Here is a 13164-nt window from a genome sequence, read left to right as displayed (position 1 = left end):
CTCGTCTGGCCCCTCAGTTTCAGTCTTCAGCAATTCCTCCAGAGAAACCCATGCAAATAGTCCACTCTCGTCTTTTCCCAGGCGGAGAGTGACAGACGCATCAAGAACAGCCTTTGCCTTTATTGTGGGGAATGGGGGAATCTTCTCTCCTCATGTTCCAAGAGGCCGGGGAATGCCCCATCCTAGGCTATGTTAGGGGGGTCGTCCTAGGACCCTCACTCCCTACTATTTGAGAGATTCTGAATTTCTTATGCCAATTGCTCTGTTCTCTCCGGATGTCCCCCAGCAAATGACAGCGTTCCTTGATTGCGCCTATCACTTCACTTACCTGTAAAGGTGGATTAGCCAAAAACTGGCCTCAGGAGGCATTTCTGGCTTTCAAAAGTTATAAAGGAAGCTTTTCCCACAGCTCCTGTCTTGAGACAACCTCACCAGTTCCAGACAAGGCCCGCTTGTCACTTTGTTTTTCTAGATTCCAGTTGATTCTGACTTATAGTGCCGGGTCTAAAAATTCCAGGGCTGATACCCTGTCCAGGTCGTTTGATCCTTCAGATTCCTGCCAGTTAGACCTATCGTCAGTCCACTGAAAATTCAATTAAGACACCCCCTGTTGGACGATCTTTTCTGGAGACCCATCTTCGTCTCAGACTGTTAGCTTGGGCTCATTATTCCAGATTTTCTGGACATTCTGAGGCTAAGATGACCATTGCCCTTTTGTCCCACAGCTATTGGTGGCCTTCTTAAGTACTGATGTTCACAAGCATGTTGCAGCCTGTGGAGAATGTGCTCCTCACATGACACCTGGGCGGCCCCCAGCTGGCTTCTTCTTCTGCTCCCTGTTCCAGACTCTCCTTGGGCAAGCATCAGCATGGACTTTATTTCTGATCTCCCCAATATCCATGGCTTCAATACTATTTGGGTGGTGGTCGATCATTTCTCCAAATGGGCAAACTTTGTCCCTCTTAAGAAGTTGCCATCTGCTGCTGAACTAGACACTCTTTTCATTAAAAACATTTTTCGTATCCATGGTTGTCCCCAGGAGATCATCTCCGATAAGGGTGTACAATTTATTTCAAGATTCTGGAGATCCTTTTGCAATAATCTAGGAATAAAGCTAATATTCTCCTCGGGATACCATCCCCAGACCAAAGATCAAACTGAGCGGGTCAACCAGGATTTGGAGACGTTCCTCCGTTGAACCTGCTCCGATTACCTATCCTCCTGCAGTGATTAACTACCTTGGGCAGAGTTTTCACATAATATCCATCAACATAAATCCTCCGGAGTGACCTCTTTCTTTACCATCTTTGGCAGACACCCCGTACTTCCTACCTTTTTGGAAGCTGACAGTGCATCGGTACCTGCAGCTCAAGATGTGGTACCTCTACGAATGTATGTATTACCCAGTATTGTTTTATTACTGTTTGTTCAAAATTATAAAGCGCTATGGAATCTGCTGCCGCTATATAAATAAATGTTGATGTTGATGATGATGACTTTTCGAAAATTTGGACTCAAGTACGGTCTAAACTCCTACAATCCTCAGAATGGCATAAGCTCTTTGCTGATCGTCATTGTAGGAAGATTCCAGTTTTTCACATAGGGGACAAGGTCTGGCTATCCACGCGCAACTTCAGACTGAAGCTTCCATCAATGAAATATGCTCCTCGATACATTGGTCCTTTCCAGATCTCCCATGTCATTAACGTAGTTACCTATAAGCTAAATCTACCTCCTTCACTTCACGTATATAATTTCATATCTCCTTACTAAAACCTCTGGTTTTTAATGAATTCACCAATTATCAGCTTACGTCTCCTATCAAGACGGCTCTTGGCGATAATTATGAGGTTGAACGCATCTTGAGGTCACTATCTATTCACGGCAAGACTCAGTTTCTTGTCCACTGGAAGGGTTATGGTCCTGAAGAGAATTCCTGGGTGGATGAAAAAGACCTACATGCTCCCCACCTGCTATCGAAGTACTTAAAGAATCAGATTTCCAACCCCTCTTCTTCAGAGGAGAGGAGTACTGTCAGGCGCCATCTCCACACTGACACTAGGTGCAGGAGACGGGCACCTGTGCTCCTTCGACAGCTGTGTCCCGTTGTCTAGCAAAGAGATGCCCCCTTGTTTTCTTACACGCTCTGCATGCGCATGCCCAGCTGACTCGCATCCCGTTGCTAGGCAACGGAACACTCTCCCATTCACCTGTCGGCAGTCAGCGTGTCTGACCGCTGAATCTCCTTCACCCAATCAGGGTGCACCTTACTGTTTACATAGCAGTCTCTAGCACCATTAGGGTGCCAGAGTATTGGTTCACTAACTACTCCAGCATCTCCTGTTACTTCTGTTAAAGTATTCTTCGGTTCTAACTCGGCTTGCTCCCTACTAATCTCCTGTGTTATGATTTGGTACCTTGTTGCTCGGCTGGTTTGATTATTTGGCTTAACCTAGATACTCTCTGGATCCTCCCTGTGTATCGCTCTGCTTGTTTGGCTTTGACCTGGACTGTCTGACTACGCCTGTCTACTACTGTAGCTACAACGGTGACTGTCTTGGAGAACCGTGACCTGCGTATCCTCAGCAGCTAAGCCCAAACTCCCTTGCGGGGGTCCCTGGTGAATACCGGGGTTACGTTAGACTCCGCGCCTCCCTGTTCAGTGGTACTAATACCGGCTAGCAGCCACCCCTGCAATTCCATCACATCTGGTTTTCAAGCAGTCGGTCCGAGGAGTGTGTCAGGGATGACACCATCGGTGTCATCATGTTGGGGTATGTGCTGAAGGGTTTTTCAGAGTCTCTTTGATGTACCCAACCAAATGACTATATTAGTAGCAGGTGACAATAATTGAATACTTTTTTACTCTGTGTTATTTTGGGACTTTATAGTACACATATGAATGGAAGTATCCTGCAGTGTATTGTGTCTGCCAAAGCAGAACGCACCTAGACCTTGGGCAGAATGCACCTAAACCAGTATTTCACAAGAGATGTATCTTCAGATCCGCTTTTAGTTGAATATGGACATGCATAAACCTGAATTACGTGCATTTTTTAATTTTTTTTAAAAGCAATGTGCGTTGTTTTAGGTGCCTTAATGAATTAGGCCCTTGACCTATAGTGCAAAATAAAGAAAAATATAAAATTCAATATTAAACTAATATTTTCATCCTAGCTGGGTGATTCTTCTTTATCTGTTTATTTGTTGAACTGTGACAAATGTGATCCTATATAATCTAACATATGTGTTTTGTCATAACATTGCGTTAGGGGTACTGTTTCCTGGGGTTAGATGGCTGCACATTACACAGTTAGCCTGATAAATCACAATAGTCCAGTGTCTTGGTACAACTAGTCTCAGCTAGATTTATTCTCCAGAAATAAAATTAAATAAACATAAATAAAAGTCCTACCCTGTTTGGCTTCTAACTTAACACACAGGAACACCCTCTCACATATGATAGACCTTGTGTCCCACACACATACAAAATACAGAACTTACTGATCATCATTTGCAGTGTCTCTCAGGAGGAATCCAAATTCCTCCCCAGGTCTGGTAGACTGATTGAGCTGCCTTGCAGCCTTTCAGCAGCCCCACACAGGTGCATCTCCTCATTACTAGCTGAGTGAACTACAACATACTCTGGTAAGTTGGAAGATCCTGAAAGGATCTTATGAATGGAGTCCACCCGTCTGTCTCCATTAGTACCTCAGGGACCCTTATACTGGCTTTTCCTGTAGCCGAACACACTCTTAGGGAAGCTTTTTACCTCAAAAAAACAATAATATTTATTATTATTATTATCGTAGATTTTTAAGGTGTCACAGTACTCAGCAGCACCGTACAGTGAAATGCAAGTTAGACAAAAAAAAATGCAGACATGAAAACAAAGGGTATGAAGGACCTTGCTCATTATAGTTAACATTCTAAGTGGAAGAGGGCACAGCAGAAACAAGAGGAGCTGCTCAGAGTAGAGATTGGGATAGGTGTGAGGGTGCATTAGTGTGAATTGTGTTATCGGGGATAAGGTCACCTCTAAAAAAGAGGTGGGATTTCAAAGAGCGTCTAAAGATTTGAACGCTGTGGGAAACTCTGATTGAGCATGGTAGGGAATTCCATAATAGGGGAGCAGCATGGGAGAAGTCTTGTAGGCAGGAGTGAGAGGAGTTTACAAGAGAAGAGACAAGGTGAAGGTCAGAGTTAGATCTAATAGGATGGGAGGGAGTATATTTTGATATGAGATTTGAGATGTATGCAGGACTAGTGTTGTCAAGTGCTTTTTAGGTAGGGATGGGTAATTTGAATTTGATTCTAGAGGACACAGGGAGCCAGTACAGGGATTTGCAAAGTGGTGCATTGAAGTGTGGATATATGGGTGTCAGGAATGCCAGATAGCAGGAGGTTTCAATAGTCAAGACAGGAGATGATGAGAGAATGGATAAGAGTTTTGGTAGCATGTTGAATAAGAAAAGAGCGCATTATGTTTTTAAGGTGGAGTCGACAGGACTTGGAGAGAGTCTGGATTTGAGGAATAAAGTAGAGGGTGGAGTCAAGTGTGACACCAAGGCAGCAGGCTTGGGAGGCTGAAGAAATTGTAGTGTTATTGACAGTGAGGAAGATTTGAGGGCAGGTGGTGACTCTGGTAGAAGGTTAGATAATAAGCTCTGTTTTGGACATGTGAGCTTTAGGTAGCATTGGGAAATACATGTGGAGATAGCAGAAAGACAGTTGGTAACACAAGATAAGACAGAAGGAAAGAGGTCAGGGAAAGAGATATATATTTAGGTGTCATCAGAGTAGTGGTGATAATGGAAGCCGAAAGAGCGTATTACTGCCCCAAGAGAAGAAGTATATAATGAAAAAAGTAAAGGCCCAAGAACAAAGCCTTGTGGGACCCCAAAACATAATGGGAATGGAGGGGAGCATGAGCCAGAGGTAGAAACACTAAAGGATCAGTTGAAAAGGTAGGAAAGGGTGATCAACAGTGTCAAAAGCAGCAGAGAGGTACAGGTGAATGAGAATGGACCCTTAGTCTTTGCAGTAAGTAGATCACTGATTACTTTTGTGAGAGCAGTTTCAGTGAAATGTTGGGGTCAGAAACCTGACTGCAGAGAGTTGAAAATGTAATTAGAGGAGAGAAAGTGAGACAGGCATTTGTACACTAATCGCTTAAGCAGTTTGGAGGCAAATGGGAGAAGTGAAAAATGGTGGTAGTTGGAGATGTTAAATATGATTTTTTGTTAAGGCCTCATAAGGCCTTTGTTCAGCCATTTTATTGTAACTTGTATAGAAATATTATTTGCTAGAAGAGATTATTCATTTTTCTGTTAACTTGCAGTTTTGCAATATGTGAGCCTATGGCCTTGAAGTTGAACTAATAGAGAACACCTGAAGAATGTAAACAGTTATGAAAACAATAATGAGCTTCATATCCAGCTGGTAGTATGGGAGCCGTATCCATGGTGTTGCACATAGCATATCTCCAACTCCCCTTGAGATAAGAAATAATAGGCTCATCTGTCCTTAGAAGGGGGAGAAAAGTAAACACCTCAAGAATACGTGAGAAAGTTAATCAGTAGCGCTTCTCATAAACTAGTGGTATAAACTATTGTATGCATATGACGTAGGATTCATTTATTCAGTAGCCTATAAAAACCTGTATCTTTGTATCAATAAACTAGAGAATATTCCTTGCATACAGAACTTGGTCTGTGTCAATTCTCTCCAGCTGATTGAAGCGCTTCCAGATATACTTGACACCACAGGCTGACTTGGGTCAGAATTTTAGATTTAACAACTTGGAGGTCGCCACAGAGATTCGCTGTCCAGCAGGCTACAAGACAGACAACGGAGGTTTCCCAGCACATTGAACCCCAACATCCGCGGTCAGTAGATTTCTACTCGTTGGTCTTCCTAGTCTGGGTCACCTCATGTCTGTCTGAGGCACCTGACACGCGAATTTGTGAGTCTCAAGTATCATCTGATTAATATAATACAGTATTAACCCAATTTGTTTACTGTAATTGTATTGTTGATTAGATTTTTGAAAGATGATTGAATTTTGAGTGCATGTGTTTGTACCTATGTATGATGTATAAAGCATAAAAGTCACATAAGACATTGATCAAAGAAGCATGTAATGGAATAGAGGGATTTAGAGAGTTATTGTTTTGAACATTGAGTGAACATTTTAGACACCATCCCCAGAGGTATATCAAAGAAGGGAGATTCTGTAATCTGCCCAAATTGTGTAAGAGAGATTTCCAAAAGACCTTCGTCCCAGATACTGTCAAAGAAGCTATTTAGCACGGACATCCAGTACAAGGAGTCCACAGAACGGGACGTCCAGTGCAAGGACAACCCACAGAAACTAGATAAGAGTCCCGATTTGGACTCAACAGAATACTGTCAATACGAGTAATATAGATAGTAAACAAATGACAGCAGCTCCCTCATAGATATGATGCACAAAGACTAAAGGAAATGGGGGAGTAGAAGGTCTGCAGGGAATTTTTCAAGAAAGCGGGGATAGCCAAAGATATGTGTGGATGGAGAAACAAAGGTGTTGCAAGTGGTAATGTGACAAGAACAAAGGGGTATTGAGATCAAACCCCAAGAGATTGTTTGAGGTGGCACAGGAAAGTTAAGAGATCTGAAAAGTCGAAATATATGTGGATATGCTAAATGCATCGGAAGCTGAATAATGAATCAAGTAGGTTGTATATTATAAATGTATGTTTGATCCTGTGCAGCTGAATAAGTGAAATGTGCCCCTCCCTTATTCTGTGTAAATGATTTCAGTGTGTTGAGATAAGAAGCACACTGTTTTTTGTTTTTTGACAATGTATGTAAAATTAAAAAAAAATGTGTCCGGAGTGCTGATTGATGATAACATGTTGAAGCTAACTTATATTTAGTGTAATGCTGGGACTTGTAGTTCCACAGCAGTAGGCTGGAAGATGTCAGTTAAGTTTTCTTTCTCTGTATGTGAGTTTTGTCTCCGTCTTACTGCGTGTGAGAGAGATCCGTGATAATTCACATTGTTTGTTCTCTGTCTTAGTGCTCTATAAGGGAGATGTTTGATTTACTTTAAATCACAATGTTTGTCTGTCTTGTCCGTTTTTTTACAAGAGACATGTTTCAAGGTTGAAAAAGTTGTACATTCATTGCTTAATGATAAGCTTTTAAAAAGATACAAAAGAAGTTTTAAAATGTTTGGTCCGATTGCACGGACAAGATTGTAAATAATGTACATTATCACTATAAGTACTAGTGTCAGAACAAAGCTGGCTGGGATCCAACAAGCCGTTTCTGTATTTGAACAAAATAATTTTGTTTCTGAAGTTCAGAAATATAGCTTTCTCTTTAATGAAGTTGAGAATTGTGGGAGTGAGCTTACATGCTGTTTTTATCTGTGTTAAAATGGCGCTGATGAATGTTCTCAGAAATCAGGAGGGTTTGTTATGCCTTCAAAGAAATGTTACGAGATAAAATGTCGTCTGTGAGCGAGACTTAAGTGAATATATTTTTACTTTGAACACGAAAATCACAGAATCTAGAAATATGTGTGAATATTTGGTCACGGGAGAGAGATTTTGTTGAGAAAATGTTGAATGATTTACAGACACAATGTATTGTGTCTAACGAGAGTACTCTGATTTATGAGACAGTGCTGCTTTTAAAATGGTTGAATACTTGGAACCAAGATTCCAGATTGAATGTTTCTAAACCCGGAAATTTAATTAGTGTCATTTAAAAGGGCTGTACTAAGAGATGATAAGAAAGGAGTGGCTTTGAACACTCGCCCAGGTCTCGTCACTTTGACATTCTCTATTTGTGAAATTAGGGACTGCCCCTTTGAGGAAATCAAGGCATGGAACGCATAGCGTCACAGTTAAGCTTTTAGCAGCTGTTCACTGGTTACCTGATAACAGTATACACGCATGTTACAGTTACAGTAATTCCTAGTAAATAAATGTTAATCTCTATGCAAAAGTTTTTTTTATTCACAGGTCTCCAGCTGCAAAGACCCATTAGGCAATCCAGATTGCATTGATTTAACTTCCAATGCACCATCTTTGCACCACAACAAACATAAGTATAAACTAATGAAGGATTTAAATAACGTAAACTCTTCAGAGTAATGATTACCTTGTTTTGGAAAGAGATATTAGAGTTTATGTGCTATTCGCATAGCAAATGCATGAACTAGGTGGTTTTTCTGTATGTGCAGAAAGCAAAAGGTTTTTATTTGTATCCTCATTACAGTTTTGAGTAAATCAGTGTTTGTAAAGACATTTACTGCCCTTATTTACTGTGCTATAATTGTCATATACTGTAAATAATTCTTTTTATTGTGGGTATGGTAATGCATTGATGGGAATTCTATATTTTTACAGAAATGAAAAAGATTTAAGACTTTAAGAGCAATTGTATGTGCTCCTGCATTAGCACTTCTGGATCATAGCAAGCCATTTATACTCTCCTCTGAGCAGAACCAAATGTTTAACCAATTTTAAGCTGAAATAACTTCAGCGCCAGCACTGGCTTTGCCAGATTATGACAAGCCTTTCACATTATTTTGTTATGAAGTCAGTGCACATGTACAAGGAGTACTGACACAAATACATGGTCGCAAGCTAAGGTCACTTGCATACTACTCTGCTTTAGTGCTTGAAAAGAGTATAGATATTGTGCTAGGACACCCAGTTACCTTAACGGTATCGTACGTTGTGACAGAAACCAAGCACAAGCAAAACATTTGTTACCGGCCAGATTTACTAAGTATGAAGATATACAGCACAAAGGACATTCCCTCCTATTGTGAAATGAGTGACATATAACACTTGCCGAGCGCACTGTGTATTTTCTTCCTCCCTTTCCTTTTTTATTAGAAGACAAAAAAAAAAAAAAAGGAAGCACAAGAGGCCCCAGAGCCTCTCATGTTCACAGATATATGTTAAGACCTTCAGACAAGGGGAATCTGAGTAAACTGTATTTTAAGTTTTTTAAAGGTCCAAGGGAGACCAGAGAGGGGAGTTCATTGATATTAGCAGGAGGAATATAGATTGCACGTTATTTTCCTTTGCTGTGCGCTGTAGATGTGTACTAGACTAGAAAGGAAAGCCAAGTTTGGAAGAACCAGACTCAGGCCCATAGTAATGTATAGATCATTATACATAATTAGAAAATTCTAATATGAAAGTTTAACCCAACCAAATAAAGAAAAGAGCAACCCATGACTACAGGGGTTTACACCCAATGCAGGAATGTGTTTGTGAGTATTGTGGCCCAACACATTATTATATACACTAATAGAACTGATGATGTGGCTTATTAACAGGTTATTTAAGCTAAGTGTTTCTCTTCCAGAAGAATTAAAGTTACCACATCTGTCTTAACCGTTGTACTGTACACTCCATCTAATGAGTGTAAACTTTGTGGAACTCAGAAACCAAGAACCTTGTCCTTGGATTCCACATGCTCCTTACTGAAGCCTATCCTAATGAAGTAGCACTGCTTACTCCCAGTAACGTTACACTTAAGCAGTGCACAATGTTGAATCCTGCTGCCTTATTGCAGCAAGTTTCAAAAGATGGGAGAAGTACCTGTATATATTGGGGTTACCCTAGGGATTTGGGGGAATTCCATTCCAGCTTGAACAGAAAGAAAGGAAAAAAAAAAAATGCAAACAAAATTTTTCTGAACATGATTGCATAGAACTAATGAAACAAGAATCTCTGGTTTTATCTCACATTAAAGATAAACCATTACCAGATGCAGACATCACTCTTTTTGTAGATGGTTCACACTATCACATAGATCCTGTCCCGTATACAGGGTGTGCTGTAACCACACACACAGAAATAGTGATACAACAGACTCTACCGAGTCACATGTCAGCACAAGAAGCTGAACTAAAGGCCCTGACACTTGCATGCATATATGCAAAAGGACAAAGAGTAAATATTTACACTGATTCAAGTTATGCATTTATAATTGCGCATGATTATGGCCCTGTATGGAAAAGTAGGGACCTTATGGGTTCAGCAAGCAAACCAGTCAATATGATGAACATACCAGGGCATTGTTCACTGCATTCCAGCTGTCCTCCAAACAGTGATGAAGATGAAGACACACACAGAGATACTACCCCCGAAGCTAAGTGAAATAGACCAGGCCGCACGAGAAGCCGCCATAGCCCCAGTACCCCAAGGGGAGTCTATTTACATGGTGACCCCCTGACCCCTGTTTGACCAGAGCACACTCCAACTTATGGAAAGACAAGCAACAGAAAATAAGAAAAAGACTTGGGCAATACATGGAGCACTAGAAGTGCAAGGAGTGGTGTAAAGGTCAGCGTTTGTGTCTGCCAAAAGTAGTTTATCCCATTATGGCCAATATAGCACACGAGAAAGTGCATCTGGGAAAAGATGCTATGGTTGTACTCACTAGCAGCTTATGGATAGTACCAGGGTTCGCCCAAGCAGCACAGTCGTTAGTGGCAGAATGCCTAGTCTGTGCACAAAGTAACCCGAGTAAGTCTGTCCTATGGAAAAGCACACCCCAGACATAATATCCCTATAAGAGGATACAGATAGACTTTATAACTTCCCAAATGCTCGGGCTTTGAGAATGTGCTTGTCTGTGTCAACTTCTTTAGTCACTGGCTGGAGACATGGCTGTATAGAAAAGCAAATGCTAAAGCATTAGCCAAGAAAATTGCGAATGAGGTAATCTGATGATATGGTGTACCAGAGGTCATTGTAAGTGACAGAGGTATACACTTTACGGGGCAAGGATTCCAGAAACTATCACATCCCCTACAGATCCCAAAGTTCAGGATGTATGGAGCGCCTTAATGGTACACTGAAATTGAAAATGCAGAAAATAATGGCTGAAACAGGTCTGCCATGGATCTCATGTTTACCTGCACTCAGTAAAAAATACTGCTAGGAAAGACACAGGTTTAACACCATATGAGATATTGTTTGGCACAGCAAACAGAACAGGCTGTTATTTTCCATAGCAACTACACCATGTATATAGTGATTTGTTGAATTATGTTGCCTTATTATAGAAACAACTAACTGAAATACATGGTCAAATATTCTCCTCCATTGCAAACCCTAATTTTGATACAGGTACCCATAAACTGCACCCTGGGGGGCTGGGTGGTCGTGAGAAAGCACATCAGGAGAAGTCTTGAACCCAGATACAAGGGTCCTTATCAAGTCCTGTTGACGACTCCCATGGCAGTGAAAGTACAGGAAAGAGACACCTGGATTCACGCATAACACTGCAAAGTCTTCAAATCAGGGGAGTCTTGTTCTGATAAATAGAAATGACTGTCTCATTGTATTGATATGTCATGCCAGAATAATTGTGACTGAAGTAGGGATTAAGGCCTCCCTAACCCAGTATGAAACAGACAGTTAAGTGACATATTGCCTATGCCACTGTGAGAAACATATGGGAAGGAGTGCTCAACAATTTGCACTCATAGTAGAGTAAACTCTGAAAATGTCTTTGTGCAGATGCATAACCTCATTGGTAAAGTTGTCAGTAATGATTCATGTTGGATATTGGAAATATTGGCATTAGTAGCAAATGGTTTAGCAATCCTGTTGATCGTATAGGTGATAATGAAACTAAATATATGGCTGATTAAGAAGTTACTGACACTTGATTGTTGTCTCTCCAAAAAGGGAACCACTGAAAATCCCGAACCTCTGATGATCACAGAAATTACTTCTGAAACCTGACCAGACTATGAGTGTCATGAATTATTTGGACTAGCAAAGCCAAAGAACTGCAGAGTTTGCAACAAGAAACTACTAAAGATTGAACAAAGGACATGCAAGGCCTGCAGAACTACTATAGACTCATTAACTATCTTTTAAGAAACCATCTTTTAAGAAACCATCTTCTAAGAAACCATCTTTTCTAGACATGGACATTTGCCAAAATGCATCTCCTCATAAATCAAGTTAGGACAGGGAGGATCACAGGCTTATTAGTGGGGGATGAGTTGACAGATTCCTAAGGGGACCAACTCTATGCATGTGGCCTCCTACATGTGTATAAGTACCTGCTTATTAAGAATGTGGTTCTATAGATAGGATTAGGTAGGTAGGAGGAGAAAGGGTCGAAAATTGAATAAAAGATGGGAAATGTTAAATATGATTTTTTGTTAAGGCCTCATAAGGCCTTTGTTCAGCCATTTTATTGTAACTTGTATAGAAATATTATTTGCTAGAAGAGATTATTCATTTTTCTGTTAACTTGCAGTTTTGCAATATGTGAGCCTATGGCCTTGAAGTTGAACTAATAGAGAACACCTGAAGAATGTAACCAGTTATGAAAACAATAATGAGCTTCATATCCAGCTGGTAGTATGGGAGCTGTATCCATGGTGTTACACATAGCATATCTCCAACTCCCCTTGAGATAAGAAATAATAGGCTCATCTGTCCTAAGAAGGGGGAGAAAAGTAAACACCTCAAGAATACGTGAGAAAGTTAATCAGTAGCGCTTCTCATAAACTAGTGGTATAAACTATTGTATGCATATGACGTAGGATTCATTTATTCAGTAGCCTATAAAAACCTGTATCTTTGTATCAATAAACTAGAGAATATTCCTTGTATACAGAACTTGGTCTGTGTCAATTCTCTCCAGCTGATTGAAGCGCTTCCAGATATACTTGACACCACAGGCTGACTTGGGTCAGAATTTTAGATTTAACAGAGAGAAATGCTGGATCGAGAGATGGTTTCTTTAGAATTTGTGAGATGAGCGCATGTTTAAAGGAGGATGGAAATGTGCCAGTGGAGAGAGACAAGTTGAAGAGGTGAGCTAGGGGTGGGCATGCAGTGGAGAAAAGGGAGCAGAGAAGTTGAGAAGTAGAAGTAGAATTTGGTATAGGTTCGAGGGGACAGTTTGTAAGGTAAGGAGTGCAGAGAATTCGCCTTCAGTTACCGGAGAGAATGAATTAACGGTGGATTGGGGAATGTAGGTAAAGGTGAGTAGAGTGGGTGGAGTGAGTGGAATTTGGCATGAGGAAATATCTCATCGAATGCTGTTGATTTCGCCTGAAATAGGTGGCAAAATCATGGGCTGTGAGGGAGGAAGTGGGAGAAGGTGCAGGTGGGCAGATAA

The 13164-nt window shown here is 40.8% G+C and overlaps 1 long non-coding RNA gene across 1 annotated transcript; it reads left to right on the top strand.

Annotated features, from left to right (window-relative positions):
• The first annotated feature begins 6721 nt into the window (after window positions 1-6721).
• On the top strand, window positions 6722-12659 carry LOC142138660 (uncharacterized). Its single transcript, XR_012688081.1, has 2 exons — window positions 6722-8647; window positions 9362-12659. It is a non-coding gene; the product is annotated as an uncharacterized LOC142138660 (long non-coding RNA).
• Window positions 12660-13164: the final 505 nt, after the last annotated feature.

Source organism: Mixophyes fleayi, chromosome 2 (assembly GCF_038048845.1).
Source record: "Mixophyes fleayi isolate aMixFle1 chromosome 2, aMixFle1.hap1, whole genome shotgun sequence".
In the NCBI taxonomy this organism is placed as follows: domain Eukaryota; kingdom Metazoa; phylum Chordata; class Amphibia; order Anura; family Limnodynastidae; genus Mixophyes; species Mixophyes fleayi.
This window is presented reverse-complemented; position numbering and strand designations above follow the sequence as displayed.